The sequence below is a fragment of the Elaeis guineensis genome, chromosome 10, assembly GCF_000442705.2.
Source record: "Elaeis guineensis isolate ETL-2024a chromosome 10, EG11, whole genome shotgun sequence".
Lineage (NCBI taxonomy): Eukaryota > Viridiplantae > Streptophyta > Magnoliopsida > Arecales > Arecaceae > Elaeis > Elaeis guineensis.
This window is the reverse complement of record NC_026002.2, coordinates 29,484,939-29,512,106: the sequence shown is the minus strand read 5'-3', so window position 1 is coordinate 29,512,106 and position 27,168 is coordinate 29,484,939. Positions and strand designations below refer to the sequence as shown.

The 27,168-nt window shown below is 33.8% G+C and overlaps 1 long non-coding RNA gene across 1 annotated transcript; it reads right to left on the bottom strand.

Annotated features, from left to right (window-relative positions):
- Positions 1-11,722: 11,722 nt before the first annotated feature.
- On the bottom strand, positions 11,723-16,620 carry LOC140852133 (uncharacterized). The gene is made up of 2 exons (XR_012135059.1): positions 16,191-16,620; positions 11,723-12,566 (listed from the first exon to the last, which is right to left on the bottom strand). It is a non-coding gene; the product is annotated as an uncharacterized lncRNA (long non-coding RNA).
- Positions 16,621-27,168: the final 10,548 nt, after the last annotated feature.

Genomic DNA, 27,168 nt, shown 5'->3' with positions numbered 1-27,168 from the left:
TCTTGTGTGGGGTCTCTCTCTCTCTCTCTCTCTCGCTCTCTCTCTCTCTCTCTCTCTCTCTGCGCTTTTATTTTGTTCTTTTTAATTATTAGATGATCACATCCCCAACTGAAGCTTTCACTTGGCTCTCTTCCCCATCCTGTTCCTCATCCTGTTGGTGGTGTAAATGTTACAGATGGGGATGGGGGGTTTAATTTGTGAGGTTGTTCTTTTTTTAAGTGCAAGGGTTAATTTGTGAGGCTTGGGGGACGCATTTTTTTTTCCCGGACTTCCAAGGCTGGTGGGCAAAGTTCACACCCCAATCTAGAATTTACAATTATGATCTTTTTAAGATATTTATGCTATAATTTTTTATTGTTTAATTAGAAAATATCATTATTAACAAAATTATATGAAAGGTAGAGTTCATTATTCTTAATTATTACATACAGTTAAAAATTATTTCATTTAGTAAACAATTTATAAATTTTTTTACAAGCAAGCAACATGGAGAAACATGGAGATGGGTTGACCATGCAATGATACTAATTTATTCTAAGCAGTAATACTAGCTAGACACTAAGATCTACTTGAGACAATGATGTCTCCCGAATGCTAGATAAGTACTGTTTGCTTTGACTAAGATTAAATTAAAGGCTATATATCCATTTCAAAAGATATTTAAGTTGGTAGTAAAATATTGATGTTCCTTATACTAACTCATTCTCAAGTATTTGATGTTGAACCTCAGTATAATTTACAGTTATTGTTAATAATATATTTATAAATACCTAAAAATATTAGTTAGATCATTTACTATTACTTCTCGAAATAAAGTGATTTGAGAAAGGGATGAACATATTACCTAGCTGAGCATACTGATTGACTAATAACACTAGTTGTACTCCAAATTGTGCTTAAAGTTCAGTTTCTCTGTTCGTTAAAACTGTCCCATCTTTAATTATAATTTGACATGCATTCTTTACTTTATCTCTATGAAGATCAAGTTAAAATCCCTTCATTTTTGTGGAAAATACTAAAGCCATTAATAAGAAGTCGGGATTATTGACATCTATTTGTTTTTAGGCATCGACATTATAATCACATTTTATATCTTACAGAACTGGTCTACAAGCAGTAAGAAATAATTGTCTGATCCCTCAAAAAATAAAAAAAAAAATAATTTGTCTGGACACAGTTAATATCTGAAAATGATAGAGTAACATCTTCCCATTTATATTATAGACAACCTTTGGAGAAAAGACAATCATGGCCCCATCTTTTGAGCCTCCATCTAATCCTAGCTTTGCTTGGTTCTGAAGGCATACTTGGAGGCAAGTGGATATGTATAGGCTGTTTTTGTCTGATTTTTCTATTCAACAAGTCGGCTTGGTCACTGCTTTGAGTTTGCTCCTTGGAAAGCTAAACATTGGTGTTATGCTCACGTACTTCACCCACCGAGCTTGCTCCTGTGATCTTAATTATTCCTCTAATTCTTTCCTACTTCCTTGTTTTGTTCCCAAGTTTTGGACATGGGACTTCTCAATTTCTTAATGCCCTGAGACTTTGAACACACCAATATATTAGATTACCTTTACACCCATGTATCCTTTCTTCTGCCCTTTCCTTTTCTCATTCTTAAGGTTTTTTGTTTGCTTCCAAGCAAGTGGACTTTTGTGGTCCACCATTTTACTGAGAATAATGTTTTTTTAATCTGATTTCTTATGCTTTTCAAGCCTTCTTTCTTTATGAGCCACAAGTTTTGTATTGGTGGGAGATGACACGCCGAAGAAGAATCACACTTTCCACAGCTTCACGTGCATGGCCTTTTGCTTAGACTCCACTGCTTTCTGATGCCCTCTGATCCAAAATAAAGAAAAAAAAACGAGGGAGAAATTTTTAGATGGTATAATATAGTAGCGGTATACTTAAATTTTTTCATAAATAAAGAGCTATTTTTTTTTAATTTCTACCACTATAATGCAGATTTTTGCGGGCATGTCCATCTCTAAAGTGAGCTGGAGGAATCCATAACTCACTTTGTTTTGATCTTTTTTTTTCCCTCTCATTTCTTCTATAAATTATTAATCTTTTTGTTCCTTCTCGAATCAATACAATTGATTCAAAAGCCTATTTCATATCCTTCAATTGTAGATATCCACTATTTTTATAAGATTTATGCATCTTGTGATTTCTATGTCTATACCATATTACCAAATGAGAGAGAAATATGACTAATTTCATCTGAAAATTTTCTAACCAAAATACACTTTGTAAAAGTAGGATATGGTTCTATCATAATTTAATTCGTGAAAGACCTCTTTCTTACACATAAATATATCAAAATCAAAATTTATTTTTCCTTTTTTTCTTAATTTTAGAGTGTGTTTGGATGCCCTGAAAAATCATGACAATTGATAGTTTTTAAAATTATTAACCATGATTGGACTATGCATTTTGGGATTCTTTAGCTAATTTTGCTGTTCAATTGTTAAATATATTATTTTCTAATTACTATGCATGTATTTGTTCTTGATTAATTTAAGTCATTCGTTTTATCAAAAAAATATTAATCAAGATTTTATAATATAGAATGCTTGATTTCGAGATGAATTTAAAAAACAATCTAAAATCATAAAATTAATTATTTATAATCTGAGTAGAAAATTTTCAAAATCATATTTTTCATCTTGTTGAACTTTCTTTATTCCACAACCATACGGCTCCATAAAAATCTAAACTTTTAAAATTTAAATATTTGGAACCATGGAAAAAAAAAAACTAATGATTTTTTAATATGAAACCAACGACCCCACATAGTCTTATTCTCTCAACAACATGTTAATATTCTTTACCCATCAATCTAGATTTAAGTTGTTAGAATCTAAAAAGACAAACTCTTCTCACCCGCAAAGGACTTGGTGCGCTGCCCTTCATTTTTGATGGAAGGTTGTCACTTCATAATATGATGCTTTGACTTTAACTGCGGATCCTACTACATTGAAAGGATCATCCGATGGCATCAACCATCGAGACATCTCCTTGATGATTCTTAGAAATCTAAGTTTATGGATTCCTCCTCCCAAGGTCGTTTAGCTCCAGGATCTTCATCAGATGACCGGAAAAGAAGAATATAAAAGTGCAGTAGGATGATCGATGCATGTGCAAAATATACTATCAGGAATAATGGGGGATGAGAGAAGTATAAAACACCCAAAAATCTCTTAAAAATAGTTTTGTAGCGTGAATGCTTGATCAAAGGCGCGTGCATGAAAGGCTAGCAAGGAATAATAACTAAAAAAAGGAAAGAGAGAAGATATTATACTTTATATCACGTGCAATGTATGATTGTGCACATCGATGGATCATTATTTATTTTTATAGTTCTCATTCATCAAATGCTTATCTCGATGCATCACTATAAGAACGAGCAGTTGTGATGATCAATATGTATGGTTATGTAGTGCACGCCATATGGCATATAATTTGTTCGAAAATTAGATGTGGAAAAATATGGTTGGTGTGTGATTAATTCTTTGCTCGGCCCCTCTTTGAGAGGGGGACATATTTTTTTTAGTAACAAAAAATAGGGGTTGGAGGGAGGCATCCAAGCATAGTTATTTTTTCTGGACATGATTATAGGGCCTTAAACCCCGTTGGAGAATATTCCTGAGAGGGGGATATTGATCAAGAACATCTAGGGATGGCAATGGATAGCGTTTGGATCGGATATTGTATTATCCATCCCCAAACTCAAACTTAATATTTTATATTCAAGCCCTACCCGATATCCGATCGGATAAGAAAAGAGATATCCATCCCCATACCCAATGGGTTCGGAGATACCCATAGATAACCCATTTTTTCATATCCAACCCATACATGTTCCATGCCTATCCCAAACCCAAAAAAATAAACAATCAAAATAATTTTATGCATATTATCAATCAAAACAAAATTATCAATTCAACATAGAACATAATTTATAAGTTCAGATTTATAAAAATCAAACATAGAAATAGAATTACAATTTAACATAGAACATATAAATAACCAAAATAATTTTATGCATATTATCAACCAAAACATAATTATAAATGTCACGCCCCCGATCCGAGATTGTGAATCGAGGGTCATGGCAACCACCGCATACTCATAGAAAACTCTTCCTATAAGCATGCAAGGCATCTTATCATGCTATCCTAAAACAACAGCACAATAATTAGTCAATAATTTAAATAATAAATAATATAACAATCCATATTTCAACTTTAATATCTCAATAAAGCCAACAAAGTTCTATAGGTCTTACATCAAATTCAATAAGACTTTCAACCTAAAATAAAAGTACGGAGATTCTGCTTCTAATCACTCTTTCATTCACATCTTGTATCATCTTAATTTCTCAATATTTATAAAAATAGTAAAATAAGAGATAATGAGCTAGACAGCCTAGAAAGCAATGATCACTTTCAACAGATTTCATTAGGCATTTAAGTAAATAATCATTTATAGAAAATAAGCATATAGAGTTCATCAATTTGAAATCAATTTCGATTATGTAATATAGTTTATGCCAAATTTATTTTTTTTCAAAAATTCGAGTTTTTTTCAAGATTTTAATTTCTTTCATTCTTAAGTTCTTTTCATTAACTATGAGCTATGACCATATTTTTCCTATAGTAGGTTCGTAATACCGCGTATCTTCTTGCAGTGAGCTGCGAATCATCTGACAGCAAAGTCCTTCGGAACCGCTGATCTCTCTGACAGATTGTCGCTGGTCTCTCTAGCGATATATCGCTGGTCTTGCTGGTGACATAAACCCTCATGACAAATCAATTGCCAACGTATATGCCCCCATTGGCGAGATCCTTTATATAGTTAGGTTGTCAATTCATATTGTTCTTATATCAGAATTCTTCATAAATCATATTTCATGTTCTAATTTTGATAAGAAAATATATAATTATGCAGTATCGAAATCAATCAATATAATGCATCATGAAATCAATATGTTCAATCATACTTCATCATAACATTTCAAATAAGATATTTTCATAGCAAAATATCATTTATCCAATTCATGCATCGTTTCACAAATCATATCAAAAAAATATATTATAATTTATCAATAAATCTAAAAAAAGTAAAATATTACTTATCTCGAATGTATTCCAATAAATCTACATAATTCTATAATTTTTTTTCAAAATTCTTCAGTTCATAAATCATATCACAATATCTGATTATCAGGTGTCAACGATATCTATACAAGATCAAATTCAATAATTAGAAAGAATACGAATACCATATTTCAATGGTTTAGATTGGATCCGATCATCTAATTTTATCTAATCAAAATCTAATTGAAACATAAACGATCCAAAATTTGACTATCAGATCAAATCAGATTTGAAGTAATAGGAGCGAGGTTTCTTCATCGATTTCATAAAATCAAATGAAGAGAGAAAATAAGAGGAGAGAGAATTCATGAGATACAATTCGAATTGATCAGGTGACATAATCCATTATTACGATTGGTCCAATATCTCGATTTGTGAAATCAACATGATCTAATTAAGTCATGGCTAGATCGGGATCATGGATAATCAAATCTAAGGATTCATGGTTTGATCAAGGTGAGTGCCAGCACACTGTCCAACAATCATGGATCAAGATTCTTCATTAGAATCAGATCAGGAATATTAAAAAAAAATTATTGATAAATTTTTTTAGAGAAAGAAATCGATCAAGAGAGAGAAACAGTTTTAGAGAGAGAAAATTCATCTTAGACTCTTCAAACGATATGATTCAACAAATCTGATCGATCGGATCAAATCATACTGAAATTATCATGTGGATAATTCAATAAAATCATGAAAAATAAAATCTAAAAGTACTTGATCTAATCAAAGTAGGTGCCAGTATACCGTCCGACGATCACAGATCAAAATTCATTATTATGATCAATTTCAATTCATCATCATTCTTCTCAAAATTTTAGAAATCTTAAGAGAGAAAAATAACCTAAAGAGAGAAAGTAGAGAGAGAAAGAGAAATTAGAGAGAGAAGAAGAGAGAGAAAAAGAGGGAGAGAGAGAGAGGAGAGAGTCTATTTATTATTTTTTTATTTTTTTTCTTCTTTTTTTTTCTTTTTTTTTCTTTTTCTTTTCTTTTCCTTCTTCTTCTTCTTTTTCTTTTCTTCTTCCCACAACTTAACTTGGGCCGAAACAGAGGACCTCACAGTCCCCTCGATTAGTCGGCCAACCAAGAGCCACAGCCGTCATGACGGTGGACGGCGACAAGGGGACGATGATCCCATGGCCCGGAGAGACCAAATCGGTGATCGACGGTGACCACCGACGTCGAAAAAATCGAAGAAAAGAGAGCAAAAATAGAGGTTTCTTCCGCAACAAAATCCGACGACTTCAGTCGCCGACGATCATGCACAAGGGCATGGGAAGAAAGGAGGAGAAGAGAGGAAGGGGAGAAGGCTCACCTTCGACGCCGACGAGGCTTTCCGGCGAGAAAATTGGACGGGCATAGAGTCAGTCTTCCGCGATGATTTTCCGACGATTGCCGCCGATGGACTTCGAAATTTTCAGTGGAAGAGAGAGAGGAGGGATCTCCTCCTTAAATAGAGCCGGAGGGAGCCTCTTTCCGACTCCGATTGGGAGTTGATGACAGGAGAAAGAAGAGTCCCTAAGGGAGTCTTCTCCTCTATTTTTTTTTTTTTTTTTGTGTATCGGGCTGGGTTGAAGGCCCAATGGGCCGGACTATGACAATAAACAAATATATTTGGGTATAGACTCGGGTATTATCCATATCCGTAGGTTCGAGTCGGGTTCGAATTCGAGTTTAGATAGAAACAGCACTATCCATATCATATCCATACTCGTGTTATAGTTTTTGGATTTTATCCAAATCCAATCAAATTTTATTTTTCAAATTTGATCGAATTTGGATAGGATGCATATCCATTATATCGAATCAATTTTGCCATCCTTAAGAATATCCCCACACATAGCGTATGACCATTTCAAGTTCAAATTTGAAACGTAATTAGAGAATGGGATTGGCACTTAAATTTCAAGCAATCGAACGACCCGTTTCTGTCTTCCACCCACTTGTCCTCCCGCACACTATTTGGAAAACTATTTTCCCACCACACGCATACAATTTTATATGCGACACTCGGTCCACCAGCCATATCTCTACGTAAACATATTACATCCGTTAATTAACAGCGCCACGTATAAGAGAACGCGACGTAATGATACAGGCAGGTATGATTCACCCTCATACAATATTATATGCATCTATACCATAGTGAAATTTTTTGTGCACCGCTCGCGGTGCAGAATATCCGATATGAAGAACACAGCCTCAGAGCCACATAGACATTATTTTTTTATATATATTTAATATTCATAATTTTATTTTTTTATTTAAAATTTTAAATAAAAAATATTTTTTTCTCTTAAAAATATTATGATATTTTGGGTCGTTATCATGACATCTTACGTTGAAATTATAACTTTCTACATTTAATGTAATAAAGAGAAAAAAAAATTTATTATTAAAAAATTTATAAAATTTTTAAATAATAAAAATATTTTTATTAAAATTATGATACCCTATACAGGAAGTTATAATTTTAATATAGGATGTCATAATATCGGTACATGATATATATTTTTTTTTTTAAAAAAAATTATTATTAAAAATTTTAAATAAAAAAATAAATTTATGAACGTGAAATGTATGTTGAAAAGTGGTTGCTGTGTAGCTTAATCAGACGAGGCAGTGTGCTTCATATCAAATTTTCTAAACTGCAGGCGATGTACAAAGAATTTCTCCCATACCATATATTCTATTGCACCCCCACAAACGATTCAGTGCGAGTCCTCACAGCTAATCAAGCTTTATCGAAAAGAAGCCCAAGTACTCAACCAGCTGATCTAGATCAGACGGTTTAACATATTACGAAGGTTCGGTAACTAGTCACATTTTTATACTAGTATTAGGCCTTCTCGGCATTCGTAGGCACCCCTGCTTGCGATCGGACGTGGATGGAAGAAACAGAGAGTAAAGAGACAGAGTGGGAAGAAAACGAAATGCTTTCGAAAATTTATAGGATGTATTTAATTCCCTATCAATTATTTTTAAATATTTATATATGATCAAAAAAATTTAAATAATATTTTCAAATTAATTCTCATAGATAAATTTTTAAACTATGACGGATGGTATCAGTGCCAGTCCAAAAGCTTTCTTTGAGTAATAAAATAAATAAAAAAAATAAATATTTAAAATAATTTTAAAATTATGTGAATATAAAATTTTCTATTGGATAGGAGACGTAAGCAAGAGAGTGAGAAAAAGTGAAGTACAGAGTATTGAAGAGATAATACATAATTTTTTTTAAAAAAAACTTTTGAAATATAATATTTAGCTTGCGGTATCGTGTCTTTAGAAAGTAGGAAGAGATTAGCTTTGCATAAACCATGCTTTTATGAATTTTAAACATGAACTAAAATAATTTTTAGGTTGTAGTCAAACGTCCAAAATTCTGCTTGTAAATCTGAAATTATTTTTGGCAATCACAAATGCACTCTCAAACATGCACTATGTGAACTATAGGATACTGCAGCACAAATTTTATTGGGATTGACTACGGACCAATCGTAGTGTTTATGAATGAATCTGCGCATGCATATATTTAGTCACACATCGATTATTTACTAAGAAAATTTTAGATATTTATATAAGATCAAAAAATTCAAATAATATCCTTCAGCTAGTCTGTTTAAATAAGTTCTTGGGTTGTGACATCTCAGAGCCTTGCCTTGCCACCGGCTTATTTCCTTTTGCCAATTTTACATCCTCAATATGATAAATTCCAGTCATTTTCAAGTTTTGAGCTAGAAAATTCATTTTTATTTTTTATTTTTTTGGTTTTGGGATTAGGTATTTTACGGGAGCTAGTTTCTTGTAGAAAATTGATGTGCATCGATGCATGGTTTATGCCCAAAGTCCAGATGAAATAGTAACATCATGAAATTTATGGGCAGTCTCTCGTGATTAGTCTCTTAAGGAAAATTTGGTAGCATGTAATTCTGACAGAATTATGAGGACGTATGGTAGTATGTAATCTCACAGGATTACATATAATTTTGCAATAGGTAATCAAATTACACTGTTTGTTTCGTTAATGCTGCATTACATGTAATGCAGCATTACCTTAAAAAGAAGTAGTCTGATTGTCTAAGGGAAGGTGGCTATGTGATTACATATAATCTAACAATCCTGCAATCTTGTAACAAGATAATTTCAGGATCAAAATACCCCCATCAAAATAAATTAAAATAAATTATAGATAGTCTCAGTTGGTGAAAATAGGAAAAAAAAATATAATGGATGATATCACAAAAAATGATTGGTCTCAAAATTAAGTTATCCCTCTAGAAAATAGACAATAATCAATAAGTAAGGATGGAAGTACTTTAAAAAAATTATTTTATATTTCATGTAATCTAAATTATATACCAAACACTGCAACGTAGGATTTTCTGTAATTTTACAACAACATTTTTGCACATACTAAACACTGCAATATAGGATTTCCTGTAATTTTATCAGGTAATCACATTTCCTCTATAATCATATTACCATAGCAACATTATCTATGTAATGCACCAAACGTCACCTATATGTAATTTTGCAACAAGTAATCAAATTGCACTGTTTGTTTCGTTATTTTCACAGATAATGCTGAATTACATGTAATGCAGCATTATCTCAAAAAGAGATAATCTAATTGCCTAGGGGGAGGTGGCTATATGATTACATGTAATTTTACAATCCTGCAATCTTACAACAAGATAACTTCAGAACAAAAATATCCCCATCAAAATAAATCAACATAAATAATGGATAGTCATGATTGATGAAAATAGAAAAGAAAACATAATGGATGATGTCACGAAAAATTGTTGGCCTCAAAATTAAGTTGTCCCTCTAGAAAATAGACAATAATCAATAAGCAAGGATAGGGGTATTTTAGAAAAATTAGCTTACATTCTATGTAATCTAAATTATATACCAAACACTGCAATGTAGAATTCTAGGTAATTTTACAACAACATTACTGCAGATACCAAACACTACAATATAGGATTTTTTATAATTTTATCAGGTAATCATAATCTCTCTGCAATCATATTACCACAGCAATATTACTTATGCAATGCACCAAACACCACCTTAGTGTATTGGGGCGAGCACATCTAATATCGACGGATGTCATATCATTATAGTAACAAGAGAAGAATGCTGTGATATTGTCTTTGAATAAGATTTTGGCGAAGTACCCAGATTTATACAATTGAAATAAGTCATACCATCTCACATATAGCATGTGCATACCAAATGTAGGTATAGCCCAAATATACAAAAGTACAGCCCTTTTTTTTATGCAATAGATATTTCCCAAGTGCTCTATTCTTACTTTCCCTCTAGCTCATCAGATGTTTTGTCTTTTATCGTCATGTACATACACGACTTGTAAGTGTATCAGTGATGATATACTTTATCCCGGCATTCTTGTTATATTTTAAAAGATTGTTTCAGGCTTGCATGCTGGCTGCTTGGCTGAAAATTTGGTGAAGCAAATGTAAAATTTTGCTTGGCCTGCTGCTGTTGCAATTCTGTTACAAAGGTATACAAGTTATTTACGGCATATTTGATTCGTGACCGAAATCAGAATCAAAATTGGTCGAATTAGAATGACCGTACCCTCGATGTTGATCAGAATCAAATTTGTCAATAACCTTACCATGTTAGACAGCTCAATTATCATCAACTGCAACGATCATGTCACCATCTCATTAGATATCACTGATAGCTTACAAAAACTCTTGGAACTTGTAGTTGATGAGGATATCAAGCTCATCCAACTTCTTAATCCTTCTGATATGGTTATTGCTATCCTTTAAGTTTCTTAGCAGATGCAATGTCTCACAGGAAGCACCAATTTCTTTCGTTCTTTCTTTTTTTTTTTTTTTTGATAAAGTGGAGTGTTCATGCAATACGAGCATAAATACAACACCAATCCCTTCAAAGATGCCCAGGGAACTTGTAGATCAAGGACTAGCTATGCAACTCTATTGCGAGGCCCTGATAATCTGGCATCTTTTAGTATCAAGATTGTTATGCATATGTAGCTAATCTCATTGGAAATCACCAAGACAGGATGCCATTTTAGTTTGGGGGGCAAGAAGATCTAGCATACAAGAAGATTACTACCTTCTTTGATACCTGTTGCCAAATTGCAAGCAGAGCAGAAGATTTAGAGATTTGACCCAAAGGATGTCCTCATGATTCAAAGCTGTCCATGATGCCAACCTTGTCTCAGGCTGCTGGGTCCTATTGTTGCTTCAGCTGGTGAGTGAAATGGATAGCCATCACTACCATGTTTGTTTCTCTCAGCTGCTATGGAAATTTGGAACCGCACCAAGTTCGCAAAAAAGATGCAAAGCATAGCATACACGACATCATACACCATTTGATATGGAACTCTGATTCAAAATTTTTTATGGTTATACAAATACATGTATCACCATTTTTATAAACTTGAGTCCCGTTCAAAAAAAAATAGTAGAAATCAGATACTGTGAGAATTCTTTACTTGTACATGCTTGTCATCTCATTCTTGACAATTTCTACAGGATTTCTGCGAACAATTGCCATCAAAAATAACACCAGGCCAAACAATTTATTGATTCAGATGGTATCATAAAGACTGTAAATTATCCAACAATTTGGCCTTGCTACGAACAAGTTATCAAGATGCCGGTCTTGCAAAGCATGATGAGCTACTCTCAAAGATGAAGAGGGCATCATTGACCTAGCAAACCCCAACTCATGGGAAATTTCAGATCTTTAGGCAGGCACAACTCTTAACAACTTGGTTCGAACTTCCATTGACAAGCAAAGTATGCATATTGGGTACATTTTCCCAAAGGCAGAGTGCAACCATTAAGCCTAGCACAAAGACTAGGCCAAGATATCTAGTATCATAGCACATTAATTACATCCGATTTTGGGTTGCCTTGATGGGCAACTGGATCTCCTCAAACTAGTGCTTTGCATGCAGCTGTCGACTTCAGAGCACCATACAGCTAAAGCACAATCTCTGTTATAGATCTGCACGGAATGAATGTAGGGAAAAAAAACTGACGTTGTTCATTCAAATCTTGCAGTAGAGTATAAATCTCATCATCTCTCACTATAATTTGTATGCAGAATTCTTTAAGCCTTTGTACACGTGATGGCCAAACTCAACAAGGAATTCTGTACTCAATGAGGTTAGGTGCTTCACCTTGCCAAATATTTACTCCGACACAGTTTCGTTTTCTTCTGGAAGCAGTACCTGAAACAATGCTGATCCATTCTTTCATAAACCACCATCTCCCAGCCAAACATGAACATTTTGCATCATCCACATCTAATGGCATGACAACATCAGTACAACAGCAGGCACAAGGATTAAGAAAAAAAATCTGCATCTCATTTTGCTGTAGAAACCTAAAAAACAAGGGCAGATGATGAGTGAGAACATCACTCTAGGAGGAAGAGGGTTCAAGTTGCATTAGAGTAACATGGGACATGGAAATAGAAGGGAAGAAGAGGAATGAATCGAAGGAGTGGTACCCTTTATAACTACACTGATGAAAAAACCCACAAATATGAACCTTTTTCACAGAATTTGACTAAGATGGAGAGTTTTGGACTTAAAACACAAAATCCAGATAGCCAAGTGGGCCTCTGTGGAAAATGCCCATTAATTCACCACAAGTCCTGGATTTTTTTTTTTTAATAAGCTGAAAATCAAAATGGTTTAACACATGTTCGTTTTTAGGTCACTGTTTTTCTGCCTTTAGTAGAACCACTTCACAGCAAGCATTTGCAAATGCATTGACCACCACTTGGCTATTCTTTTCTCTCTTCATCATGTCTTATATAATCAGTTCATTTAAAAGATCCGAATTCTTTTGCAGTTTCTCAGACTCTTAAGCTAAATTCTGGCCTGGAATTCTTTGTTGCTTTAGAATTGGCAACCCTCATGTCTTACCAAAGGAGCTAATAGTCCCACTCCAAATGAATGCAATGATACAAGCACATCAATCCAATTCCTCTTGTACATCAAGATGCAATGTTTTGTAACAAGAAGCCAACAATGGCGAGAAGGAAAATGAATCATAACAAACTAGTTGACATGCTTTTTGACATGTTATATAAGAGCAACTATTTTAACTGAGCAACTAGACAGCAAGACCAATCATATATACATGCTTCGAGATAGAATATTAATTTGCAATATCCTTGGAGGTACTAACTAAACTTAAGAATCAAATCCTTATGGGATGCACAGCACTCAAATTGAGATAATATTTCATTGCCTCGAATTCACCAAGTAAAAATAACAAAATTTAGGATATGAATCAACATGAATATTTAGACCTAGCATCAAGAAATACTTGTGAAATTCTCATTCCGCTCAATAACTTTTCTATGTCCTGAAGTGTTCCATCAGAATTTTCATCTTCATAGAATGTCATTTATAAGTACACTAGTAGCATTAAAACTTTGTACCATTCAACTATCAATAATGCCACCTAAAGCTTTTGCACATTAAAACATCATATGTCAATGATACATCACTTGCTAGTAACCCCAAAATCATCATCAACCAAAAGTTCTTTGTAAACATGCATACATTTTATATGGATTGCACCATAGCTAATAGAGCCAGGCAATTTAAACTAATTATATGGATCAAACTTTTGAAGATTTACATATTCTATGCAAATTTTCAGGTAGATATTCTGAGTCTGCATAAGAGTAATGAATGTCTATAAATCATCAAGTAAACTCCTTCATTTTTATCTACACTCAAAAAAAAAAAAACCTCCATTTGTATCCGTTTTGCAATATCATCCAATTCTTCAATAACAATGTCACTGCCCACCACAAAAATGATATCTTAATTTGACATTAATACCCTAGGTAGTCCAAATCAAGGTTTGCAATCTCAATATCAGAACTGTGTCCAATTGGTAAACCCCGTACCGAGTATTAGTACGATACAAACCTCGATATAGACACTCGATACAAGGGGCGTATCGACTCTTCATACCTTACTAGTACAATATGGCATATCCTGTACCTGGAGGTATGGTCTAAGATCACAAACCTTGGTTCAAATGCATTAGTAAGTTCCTTCTTGATGAAACATGCCTGAGCACACAACATATACCTTAGCGGAGCTCCATATCCTTCCAATCTGGAATGATTCGTATTCCCTCCCCCCCCCCCCCCCGCAAATTTTTTTGTTATTTCAGTTGGTGAATTCTAGGGCAATAATATATTGTCTCAATTTGAAAACAATACATCCCACAAGGAACGATTTAATCAGCACCTCCAAGGATATGGAAAACCAATATCCTATCAATAAGCATGAATACTCTTCCTCCAATGCCTTAATACACTAATATCCAAAGGGCATTGCTTGAAGAATCCAAACAACGCACAATTATCAGATGGGATATGATATCAACAACATTATGTTGAAAGCCATGCTCTCTTTCAAAATTGGCATAGTCAGGCAATCTTTTAATGGATTTACAAGCATAAAAAATCAAACCATGTAACTTATCTTCAAAATCAGAATGCTCATTCCACTGGGCTCCACATTCAACACATGCATTTTTTATTTCTTCTAGCGACGCATCTATTACTTAGCTTCCAAAACATCCAAAACATCAAAAAAACTGGGAGTTCTAATACTAATCCTGATTAAACACATCCAATTTTCCACTGCAATTTCACATGTTGATAAGGCAGATTGTGTTGATCCTTTCAAAGGAACCAATTCTCATCCTTAGAGCACAATACATATTTTTGTGGCAATAAGGTATTGCAAATGGCCATTTCATTTTGACTTGATCTCTTTGGCTGGGCATATACTTTGAGAAATATGTATTGCATATCTTCAGCTACCTAGCACTTAACTGAACCTAGCAATTGTGAATTAATATACCGCTCTACCTAGATATATATTAATACATTGGATGCAGTGAAATTTTTGGAGAAAGGAAAAAAAAATCAGACCTTAAAATTTGATATGGCTGATCAATTTTTTCATATCAGCTCATGACATGCTCGATCCAACTTAAGTTTAGATTGCCTCAATAAACTCTTGTAACAATTACGTTATTACTCTTCTCGACAAAAGTTATCAGAAAATTACCTTCTCATCCATCTAAAGATAAACAAAATAAAACCTTTCTAACATCCGGCGTTATATTAGATCTTTTTTTAAAAAATATCAATCCAAAAAAAGTCACACCTTCAAATCCAAAACAAACTCCATCACTCACTTTTCGTAGTTCAATCATAATTTTATTATACTCCAAAAGGTGAAATCGATAATTAAAATAGTAAAAACTACAAACCAAATGCTATAGCTTGTAATCAAAACTAAGTGGAACGAAAATAGCCCCAGACAATGGAATCAATAATTAAAGTTATCAGGAAATCGCCTTCTTATCCATCTAAAGATAAACAAAATAAAACCCTTCTAACATCCAGTGTTATATTCAATCTTTTTTTAAAAAAACAATCAATCCAGAAAAAGTCGCACATTAAAATCCAAAATAAACTCCATCACTCGCTTTTCGTAGTTCAATCATGATATCATGCTCCAAAAGGTGAAATTGATAATTAAAATAATAAAAACTATGAATAAATACTATAGCTTGTAATCAAAACTAAGCGAAACGAAAATAGCCCCACACAACGGAATCGATAATTAAAGTTATCAGGAAATCGTCTTCTTATCCATCTAAAGATAAACAAAATAAAACTTTTCTAACATCCAGTGTTATATTCTATCTTTTTTAAAAAACACAATCAATCCAGAAAAAATCGCACATTAAAATCCAAAACAAACTCCATCACTCGCTTTTCGTAGTTCCATCATAATATCATACTCCAAAAGATGAAATTGATAATTAAAATAATAAAAACCATAAACAAATGCTATAGCTTGTAATCAAAACTAAGCGGAATGAAAATAGCTCCAGGCAACGAAATCACGTCAAGAACCATCAGTTCCAATGAAGAAATTGGGAACAAATGGGATTTTACCATGATTAGGTTTTCCAGAGGAGAAGAATGGAACGATCCCACCTCAACGAATTCGGTGAGGCCATGGATCAGATCTGTGGCCGCGATCCAAGGTTATATCTCCAACCCAAAAAAGGAGAAAAAAAGGGTAAAGGAGAGAGAATCCCAATTTTTGATTCTCGCAGAGGTGAGACCATGGTTTATAGAGCCACGAGATCTGTACCGTTGGGTGGGTTCCATGCGTTTCCACTCGGCTCTCCATGAGTCACATGTTATCCACTTGATTCATATTACAGCTGTAATTTTTTCAGTTTTCGCAACTTTCCAACCCACATTGTTGCCAGTAATCCACGCTAGGCAACAAAATTTAATTAAATAATAAAAATATAATAAAAATATAGAGATAAATAAAGTTATAGTTGTTTTAACTATTAGATATTGTACAAAATTTTGATATATTTATCCGAGTTGATTATTTTATGAAAAAATCACTATTATATTAAGATTCAGATGGCACGTCAATATAATCTTTTTACAAAAATATAATTATAATTAAAAATTTTCATATGAGAAATTATATTTTTTTTTAACCTTAATCAAGAAGAATACTATAATCTTCACTTCTATTTTATTTTTTTATCTCAACATTGCCGGAGGTGAAAAAAATTATAAGCATTAATAAAAATAAATAAATAAATTTGATGGAAGCTTTTTTTTTATTTTATGTAAATAAGAGAGGAGAAAAAGTTAGGGTGGATACCATGGTGTGCAGCAAGGCTACAAACTATATGAAGAATTGAGTAGAAAAATAATAAAGAGATAAAGATAAGCCAAATTATAGTTTTTTTATTTACAAAAATAGAAAACTCCATGCTATTGAATAAATTTCATGGAGCCATGTAAATGGAAAGCAAAATATAAAACCTTTATAAATAAAGCCCTTGTGTAAAGCTCCATATAGCCTTTCTAAGTTTGTAAAAAAAATCCACTCAAGAAAGATGCGAATGAAGCAAAATAAAAGTAAAGATTGCAGCACTCTCCTCAAGCACAATAAGAAAAAAAAATCAAATATAACTTTTTATATATTAATAAAACTATAAGCTTTGCTTATCTCTCTCCCTCTGGCCTAAATAAAAAATCTCATGATAACCAGAAAAAAATAGCAAACCCTTACATGGGTTCAAAGATATGGAAAAACAAACCACTAAATCAACCTAACAAGTAATATGACAACATAGATTTTTAAAAAATAAAATAAAAAATATTATAATTTTTTTTTATCAACATAGAAATAAAGAGTCAAATTCAACAAATACTTTGGAAGATAAATTTGCTTAAGAATTCTAGATAAAAGTGCATAGTCACATACACAGAATATACACTTATTTTTTAAAAATGATATGAAATTAATAACATTTCTCTCATTGTACCACTAGGATAGAGTGCAATCTAGTATGATCATCTATTTAGCTAAACCAAAGTAACGATTCTCTTAATCACTTTGAATAATATTTATAATTATTAACTTATAACTATATATCTAGAAATTCATATGAACACAGCTTGTAACCTAAGCTTCATGATAATATTTTTCTATCCTCTATCATGTCACTATGCACTCATATATATATATATTAGTTTTCATGTACTCTATTAAAGGAATAAATTAACTATAGTATCCAAAAAGATTAAAATTGAGTGTATTAATAAAATTAGGACCATCTATCTCACATAAATAAGCAAATACACTTATATATATGTAGGTAGATTTGAGAAAAGTCAACTGACTTTAAGCTCAGATGCGATCAAGTCAAAATTGAACAATAGAGGTCATACATCATGATCTAAGCTGTTAGATGTAATCTTCTACCTCAAAACTACTTACACACCAAAAATCATATAATTTGAAAATCCCTAGCCTTTGCATCAAGTGATCAAAAAATATATCTAATTCAATTTTATTTAGACTATCCAATTTTTGACTACTTGATGCATAGGCTAAGGATCTCCAATGAAGGAAAATAAATCTGTTTCTCGCGGATAACTAGGTTGCATCTAAAATTTTTTTATATATTTAACTGAATAAAGATCCAATCTTTATCTGGATTGCAGCGGAATATGAATTAAATCTCCAGAACCTGGATTCAACCTTCGTATAGGCTTGAAACTGCAGGCCCTTTATTTCGCGTGCACATCGGGCAATGCAGAAAAGTGGGATGAATCTTTAAATGATGCATCTTCGCAAGGCCACCAAAGGAGAGAAGAGAGATGTTGGTGTGACGCCTCACACCAGCAAAGGGACACCCAAAGAGGGCCCATGCCAAGAGGAAGAGGGGCGGCAAGGAGGAGGACATGCCAAAAGGTTGGACGCCCACAAGCTCTCGCGCCTCTCTCTCTCTTTCTCTCTTTTTCTCTTTCTCATAATCTGATTTCTATGCATCCATAGGTAAAGACCCTCACTATTTATAGATAATTTCTATAATCCAATAAGTATAGGACTCCTAATTCAAACAAGCTTTGAATTAATCCACAACTTATCAAAGAAGGACTCCTACATGAGAAAGATTGGCGCCTACTTTGCACCCATGCCCACACCCATATGGGACGGCCCATAACCAACACCATACTAGGTGCTGGTCGGCCATGAAGGTGAGAAAGTCTCAGTAAAATTGGGCTCCAAGGATCTTATCCAAAATTGATTCAATTCGAATCTAATTCGAAGCTGATTCGAAATAATTTTGAAAGGCTGTCAATCCTAAACTGTTTAGGACTTTAAGACCAAGTCTAACTTAGAATTTTGAATCCAATTAAGTTTAATTAATTTAGATCTAATCTGAAATTAATTAACACTTAAATCCAATCTCTCATAGGCTCCTTGGATCATAGATCAAAAATTGTTCATCTCCGAGATTAAATCTGAACCTTATATGTAGTGCTAGCTAGATATAGTCCACTCTTCAATCACATTTGATCCACAACTTAATTCTCAATCAAGTTAGTCTATATATTCAATCAAATCAAGTACTTCTAAATTGAACATATAAACATAGACCAATACTTTCCTACATCCTCTGACTTGTGTGTGTGACTCCATAGGTTCGAACACTAAGTCAGTAACACAGAAACCATTTTCTGTACTAATCGAAGCTACATCTAACAATGATTCCCAACATCTGGATAGGTCGAATAATCGCAAAGGAATATTCTAGAACCTATGTATATGGTTACCGCATAATTCATCCTTTTGACCCTGAATACTCTAGGATAATCTACGGTTTAACTGTCAACCCTGAGTATTTTATCCATATTGTATTTCAACCTTTCAAATCCATCTCATGGATTATCCTGATCAAGATTTTACTAAATTGAAATACAGCGATACATCAGCTCCTATAATTCGAAGGGATCAATCCCATCTTGATCCACACACAGACTTTGCAAGTACTTGATTGTATCTAGTAGCTTTCCGTTACTACATTATAAATCAAGATAGTCCGACATCAAAGTATAGTGAATTGCTTGCAAGTTACTATGGTGATCTCAAGTCTGAGGGACACTTATGCCTATACACTTCGCGAGCAGTTTTTGACAGCAGAATGCTCAGTAGGTGAGTCATCTGTTCAGTGACGATGTACTCCTGCATCTTACCTACATGCCATATCAATGTCACGAAAATAACCAACCCATATGGCACACAACGACCTCCACTCGATAAACATCACTATCCTGTAATGATATATCATTTGGTTGCGAATATGTTTAAGAACTATATGATAAATCCTCTCTTTATCGATTACTAACATAGTTATAAGGACTCATCACAATACAAGAGTTCTACAAGGAAGATACAACTTTATGATAAAAAATACCAAAATAACTTTTATTTATCAATCAATAATTTATATACAAAAAAAATTCAATTGTCATACGATTGGTTTTAGAATATATTTTTCAACAACTCCCACTTAGACTAAAGCCAATCGGGACAATATCTTATACCCATTTTCTATTTGAAATCATCGAACTCTTTGATCCTGAGAGCTTTAGTGAAGGGGTCGGCTAGGTTCTCTTTTCCGTCAATCTTCTGAAGCTCGACGTTATCTCGATCCACGATCTTTCGTACCAGATGATAGTGGCACAGAATATGCTTGGTGTGCTGGTGTAATTTTGATTCTTTTACCTGAGCTATGGCACCAGAGCTGTCACAATACAGCAAGACAGGGCCATCAATAAAAGGTGTAACTCCCAGCTCGGTGATGAATTTTCACAACCACACTGCCTCCTTTGTAGCATCCGATGTAGCAATTTATTTCACTTCGCATACAGAATCGGCCACAGTATGTTGCTTGAAACTCTTTCAACAAACAGTTCCTCCATTCAAGATAAATACATAGCCCAATATGCTTCTACTATCATCATAATCTAATTGAAAATTGAAATCAGTATATCCCATAAGTTTCATATCAGTATCTCCATAGATAAGCCATTGATCTTTGGTATTTCTTAAATACTTAAAGGTTATCTTCACAACCTTCTAATGGTTTTCACCCAGATTAGACTGGTACCTACTCACTATCCTTAGTGAATAGGCCACATCCGACCTCATACACGTCATGATGTACATGATAGATCCCACTGTCAAAGTATATGATATTCTACTCATACGCTCTCTCTCCTCAAGGATTGTCGGACAATCCTTCTTGGAGAGAGTAATTTTATGGTCTATCGAAAGATAGCCTTTCTTGAAATTCTCTATGTTGAATCGTTTCAATATGATATCGATGTACGTAGATTGGAACAATCCAAGCAACCTTCTAGATCTATTCCTATAAATCTTCATCTCTAGGATGTAGGATATTTCTCCTAAGTCTTTCATGGAGAACTGTGATGATAACCACAGCTTCACACTCTGCAAATTGGGATGTCATTTTCTATTAACAGTATGTCATCCACATACAGTATAAGGAAGATGACTACAGAATCAATATCCACTTGTAAATGCAAGACTCTTCTCCATTCCTAACGAAGCCATACATTTTGATCACTTTATCAAAACGTATGTTCCAACTCTTAGACGCCTGCTTAAGTCCATAAATAGACTTATTTAGCTTGCACACTTTCGATTCTTCTGTGGATGTGAACCCTTCAGGTTGTATCATATACACCTCTTTTTTCAGCTCCCCATTAAGAAAAGTAATTTTGACATTTATTTGTCAGATCTCATAATCTAAGTGTGTAGCTATAGTAAGCATAATCTGAATGGACTTAAGCATTACTACAAGAGAGAACGACTTGTCATGGTCAATACCATAATGCTGACAGTAACTCTTGACAACTAGACGGGCTTTATAGGTCTCTATCTTCCCATTTGTTCTTCTTTTCCTCTTGAAAATCTACTCGCACCCTATAGATTTTATCCCTTCGGACATATCAACTAGTATTCATACACTATTGATCTCCACGGACTCCATCTCGGACTTCATGGCCTCAAGCCATTTCTGTAAGTCAGACTTTTGCATGGCTTCCATATAGGTGATCAGATCCTCATTATTCTTATCAAGTTCGATGGGATCACCATCCTAGACCAAAAAATCATAGTATCTATCCGACTGACGCGATACTCTACTGGATCTCCTCAATGGCACCTCTACTGACTCTGGATTCGATTCTCCAATCAAATTTAATTCTATATGTGTCAGTCCTTCCACCTCTTGAACTTCACCAGATTCAATTTTACAGGCATTAGGTTTTTTTTTAAGGAACTCCTTTTCCAAAAAGATTGACCTGCTATTGACAAACACCTCTTGCTCTGCAACGAGGTAGAAGTAGTACCATTTAATTTCTTTTGGGTACCCTATAAACAAGCATTTATCGAACTTAGGTCCAAACTTATCTGTCTTTAAATGCTTAATATAAACTAGACACCCTCAGACCCTAAGGTGTGAGAGCATCGGCTTACGTCTAATTTATATCCCATACAGAGTTTTATCGACAGACTTGCTCGACATCTTATTCAGAATATAGCAGACAGTTTCTAAAGCATATTCTCAAAAGGAGATTGATAGACTCGTAAAGTCCATTAGAGATCAGACCATATCTAACAAGATTCGATTCCTCCTTTCTGACATTCCGTTATATTGTGGTGTTTCAAGAGGGGTCTACTGTGAGAGAATTTCATTCTCTTCTAGATATGTCAGGAAGTCACTGATAAGGTATTCACCTCCTCGATCTGACTGAAGGATCTTAATACTCTTTCCAGTCTGTTTCTCTACTTCAGTACGAAATCGTTTGAATATTTTAAATGATTCTGATTTATACTTCATAAGATAGACATATCCATACCTCGATAGGTCGTCTGTAAACATAATAAAATAGTAGTATCCTCCTCTGATACTTATATTCATAGGTCTACATACATCAATATGTATTAGACCTAAGACATCGTTGGCTCTTACACCTTTTCTCTTAAAAGATGACTTAGTCATCTTACTAAGCAGACAAGATTCATAGATAAGTAATGATTCACAATCATCTATTTCAAGGATACGCTCCTTGATTAACCTGTCGATCTTATTCTTGTTCATATAACCAAACCTACAATGCCAAAGATAGAATTCACTGACATTATCTAATTTAGGACGTTTACTGGATGTGTACATTATACCAACAGACCGTGATATTGTGTATATGCCATATCTTAATTATCCTCATATAATTACAGTATCATTCATAATGATATCACAAAAATCATCCTTTATTATAAACTTATAATCCAATTTGGCTAAAAAGCCTACAGAGATGATATTTATCAGAAAAGAAAGACAACAATGATAATCATCTAACATGACACTACTGGATTCGAAGATAAGCTGCAAAGTTTTCAAAGCCAGAACTAGAATAAAACTTCCATCTTCAACGTTCAGAAACTGCTCGTCCTCTCGAAACTTCCTACTTACCGCAGTCTTTGCAATGAATTGCATATATTAATTAAATTTTCGATATCCAATACCTAGGTAGTAGTATCACAAATAGAAAAATTACAAGAAGTTATCATATAAGTATCTTGCGAAGCAACCGTTTGCTTCTTTTTCTTATTCTTAGATCTATTTGGGTCAAAGGTGGCCATGAAAGTAGGACAATTCCTTTTTCAATGATCCAACTTTTTATAAAAGAAACATTCCGTCTGGCTCTTGTCGACTTTTGATGTTTTGATCTACTTAGGATCGACGACACGAGTTTGTTGTACCTTCTTCTTCTTTTCTCTTGTAGAGGATCGACGACATGCAGATGAACCTCCCGCAACATGCACCGGCTCCTTCTAGAGCTGGTGGTCCTTCTCAAAAGTCTACAGTAACCCTAGCAAACTATGGTCATTCATTATAGGCTTCATCATTCTGTAATGACTGAGAAAAGATAGGTAGAATTTTGGTAACAAATTGAGGATAGCATCTTTATCTAACTATTCATGCAACAAAAAGCTAAGTTTGCTCAGGCATTCAATCTGCTCAATCATGTACAGTACATGATCGATGACTGAAGCCTCCTCTCGCATACGGGTATTGAACATTATGTAGGAGATTTTGTGTCTCTTCATATCCTAAGGGGTGTCGAAGGACTCATTCAACATTTAAATAATCTCCTCTGGCTGCGTATTCTCGAACTTACAGCTAAGTTCATCATTCATCACTGCCCTCATCACACAACGCACAGTCGTGCGGTTATTGAGCCACTTCAGATAAGTGTCTCTCACGGCACGAGAAGCATTGGCAATAAGTTCTTCAGATGCCTCATCTGTAAGGATGTACAGAATCCTTTTGTGCTCCAAGATGATCTTCAACTTTTGATACCAACTATCGAAGTTGGGTCTAGTGAGCTTGTCGCTGTCCAACAGCAAATGAAAGGATGGTACATTGGCCATAGCTAAAAGAAAAAATAAAAGCCTATTAGTATTGAATTACTTTTAATCTCACAGACATGGACTTTAGTCTAAAAATTTTCCTACTATTTTGTACGAATTGGTAGCCTCTACCTCCAACTCAAGAAATTACATTAATTCTTTAGCAGGTACTAGAATCCACACAGATTGCATTCAGACTCGATGTGGCTCAGCCAACCCTAGTGCATTCATGGGTAGGTTCATAATCAATTGTTTCTCCAAGCAACTTCTAGCAATTAAATTTTGCCCCAGACATCTCTTCAGTAGGCGTGTGGCACCTCTACTGAAAATTCTGATTAGGTCCAACCATTAACATGACAATACCAAGTGTATCCAACAAACGGATGTCCAAGCCCGAGTGCGGTTTGACCAACCTGAGTATTGATCTGAAGGTACAACAAGATAGTCATATGATGGATGATAATTTTAATACGTAATAGACACAAAGCGTGTGGTGCCTCCAATACCTATTTATAATATTGAACTCATTATCACACACCTTAATGGGAGGCTATGAATAAGTTATCTCCATAACTGTATCATTTTAAGGACCTAATAATTTAGAAGATTTGATTTCACAAACTTGAAAATAAGAGAAGATGTTGACCTGCAAGTCGTAAATCCTCCCACTGACTTTACCAAGTCATGTAGAGAATTAGACACAAGTTGGTCTAAAGACAACTAAATCAATCATACTGATTAACCTTGTTGGTATGGATTAGCTCGAATCGACTAGTGACCTAATCAAAACACAATCCACCATGTTGGCTAGATAAGTGAGATCGATGGGAGGGATGTGCCATTAACTCATCTTAGACGCATCTAGGTGAGTAGCTCCCAATTAAAAATCACTTGATTGAATCTGCCAGACTTACCTTAGACACCATCTGGTTAATTAGTTTCAATTTGATCCACCAGAAGATTCGGACTCAACCACGGAGCCATGATCATGGTCCATTTATGAAGGTCAAAAATATGGACTTGATCAAACTTCAACTATTGGGGTTGATCTAGAAAAATTCTGACCTAATCCAATTCAACACTTGATTAGATTTAACCAATTTCTCTACTTGATCTATATTTGTTTCTAACCCTAGGTCTAATCCATTAGAAGGACCTTATTCATGCTAACTCATAGCCCATCATTTTATGTAATGTCTTAATGATCTTCAATTCTTAAATCTAGATCGTTTAAACTTAATTCAAAATTAAGTGTGTAAAACGTATGTTTCAGTTTGTAGAACTATTCTACCAGGATTTCAGATGAAGCATACCATATATTTCAACTCATGAAAATAAATTTTCATAATATGTTTCATAATTAAACAAGCATAGGTATGATCTAAATTTCATACATACATCACATGCATCATAACAACTTTTAGATCAATACCGATTACATCTAATGTAACATGCTATTTAGATTCTAAAATAATTTTATATCTGAATTTATCTTCCTAGAATAAATCATCAATCATTTTAGATCTAATCTAAATATATTTATGATTAAAATAATTCATAAAAATTTATTCATTTTTTTTTCATAAAATCGGATCACAATGATACCCCTACACGTCATAAGAGAACCCATCGAATGGACAAGATAGAGAGAGATTAATCTCTTCAATCTCTTATGATCGGATGGTCTGATGATCTCATCAATCCGAATACTGAGCTACTAAGATCTAAAATCTAATTTCATATGTAATCATATCAACATGCAATTTTGATAAACCAGTTTATATCATGAATATATCTTTGATCTCATCAATCATGTTCTTCATCTAATCTAATTAGATTTGATGCATCATATACATCATATCAGATCTAAAACGCATCTTATACTGATTATAAAACATCAATTTCAGATCTGGTATCATAAAGAAAATTAATTAGATGCAAATATGAATGCATAAAGATTAAATTTTTGGTTAAATCTGTTTTGATATAGTATAAAATTTTGTTAGAAATCAAATCTAAAAATCTGTCAAAACAAATTTAATTTAGATCTGAAACAAGTCTAACTTCATAACTGAAATAATAATATTAAAATTTTATTAAAATAAATTTTAAATAAATTTTAAATCAGATTATTATTCCAACAAAATTCAGCAACAATAAAATTTTATTATAACAAACTTATAACAAGCCTTAACCAACCATTGATTAGGTTCTTATAATCCAATCAAAATCAGATCATAAATTTTATTTAAATAAATTTAAATCATATTTAATATCTAATATAAAATTTTAATTATATATATTATGTAAATAATTCAAAAAAATTTAGTTATGCATCCATGTATCAAAGCCTGGCTCTGATACCAAATGAAGGGAAAGAAACCTGTTTCTCGCAGATAATCAGGATTCCATCTAAATTTTTTTTTATATATTTAATTGAATAAAAATCAAATCTTTATTTGGATTACAATGAAATATGGATCAAATCTTTAAAATCTGAATTCAACCTTCGTGTAGGCCTGAAACTGTAGGCCCTCTACTTCACGCGTACGTCAGACAATGTAGGAAAGTGAGATGAATCTCTGGATTGATGCACCTTCGCAAGATCACTAAAGAAGGAAAGAGAGGTGCTAGTGTGATGCGTCACACCAGCTAAGGAGACACCCAAGGAGGACCCACGCCAAGAGGAAGAGGGGCGGTAAGGAGGACACGCTAAAGGGTTGGACACCCATAAGCTCTTACACCTCTCTCTCTCTCCTTCTCTCTTTCTCACAATCTGATTTTTATGCATCCATAGGTAGAGACCCTCTCTATTTATAGATGATTTCTATGATCTAATAAGTATAGTACTTCTAATTCAAACAAACTTTGAATCAATCCACAACTTATCAAAGAAGGACTCCTACATGAGAAAGGATTGGCGCCTTATATGGCGCCTACTTTGTACCCACGTCCACACCCATATGGGATGGCCCACAACCAGCACCATACCAGATGCTAGTCGGTCATGAAAGTGAGAGAGTCCCAGTGAAATTGGGCTCTAAGGATCTCATCCAAAATTGATTCAATTCGAATCCAATTCGAAGCTGGTTCGAAATAATT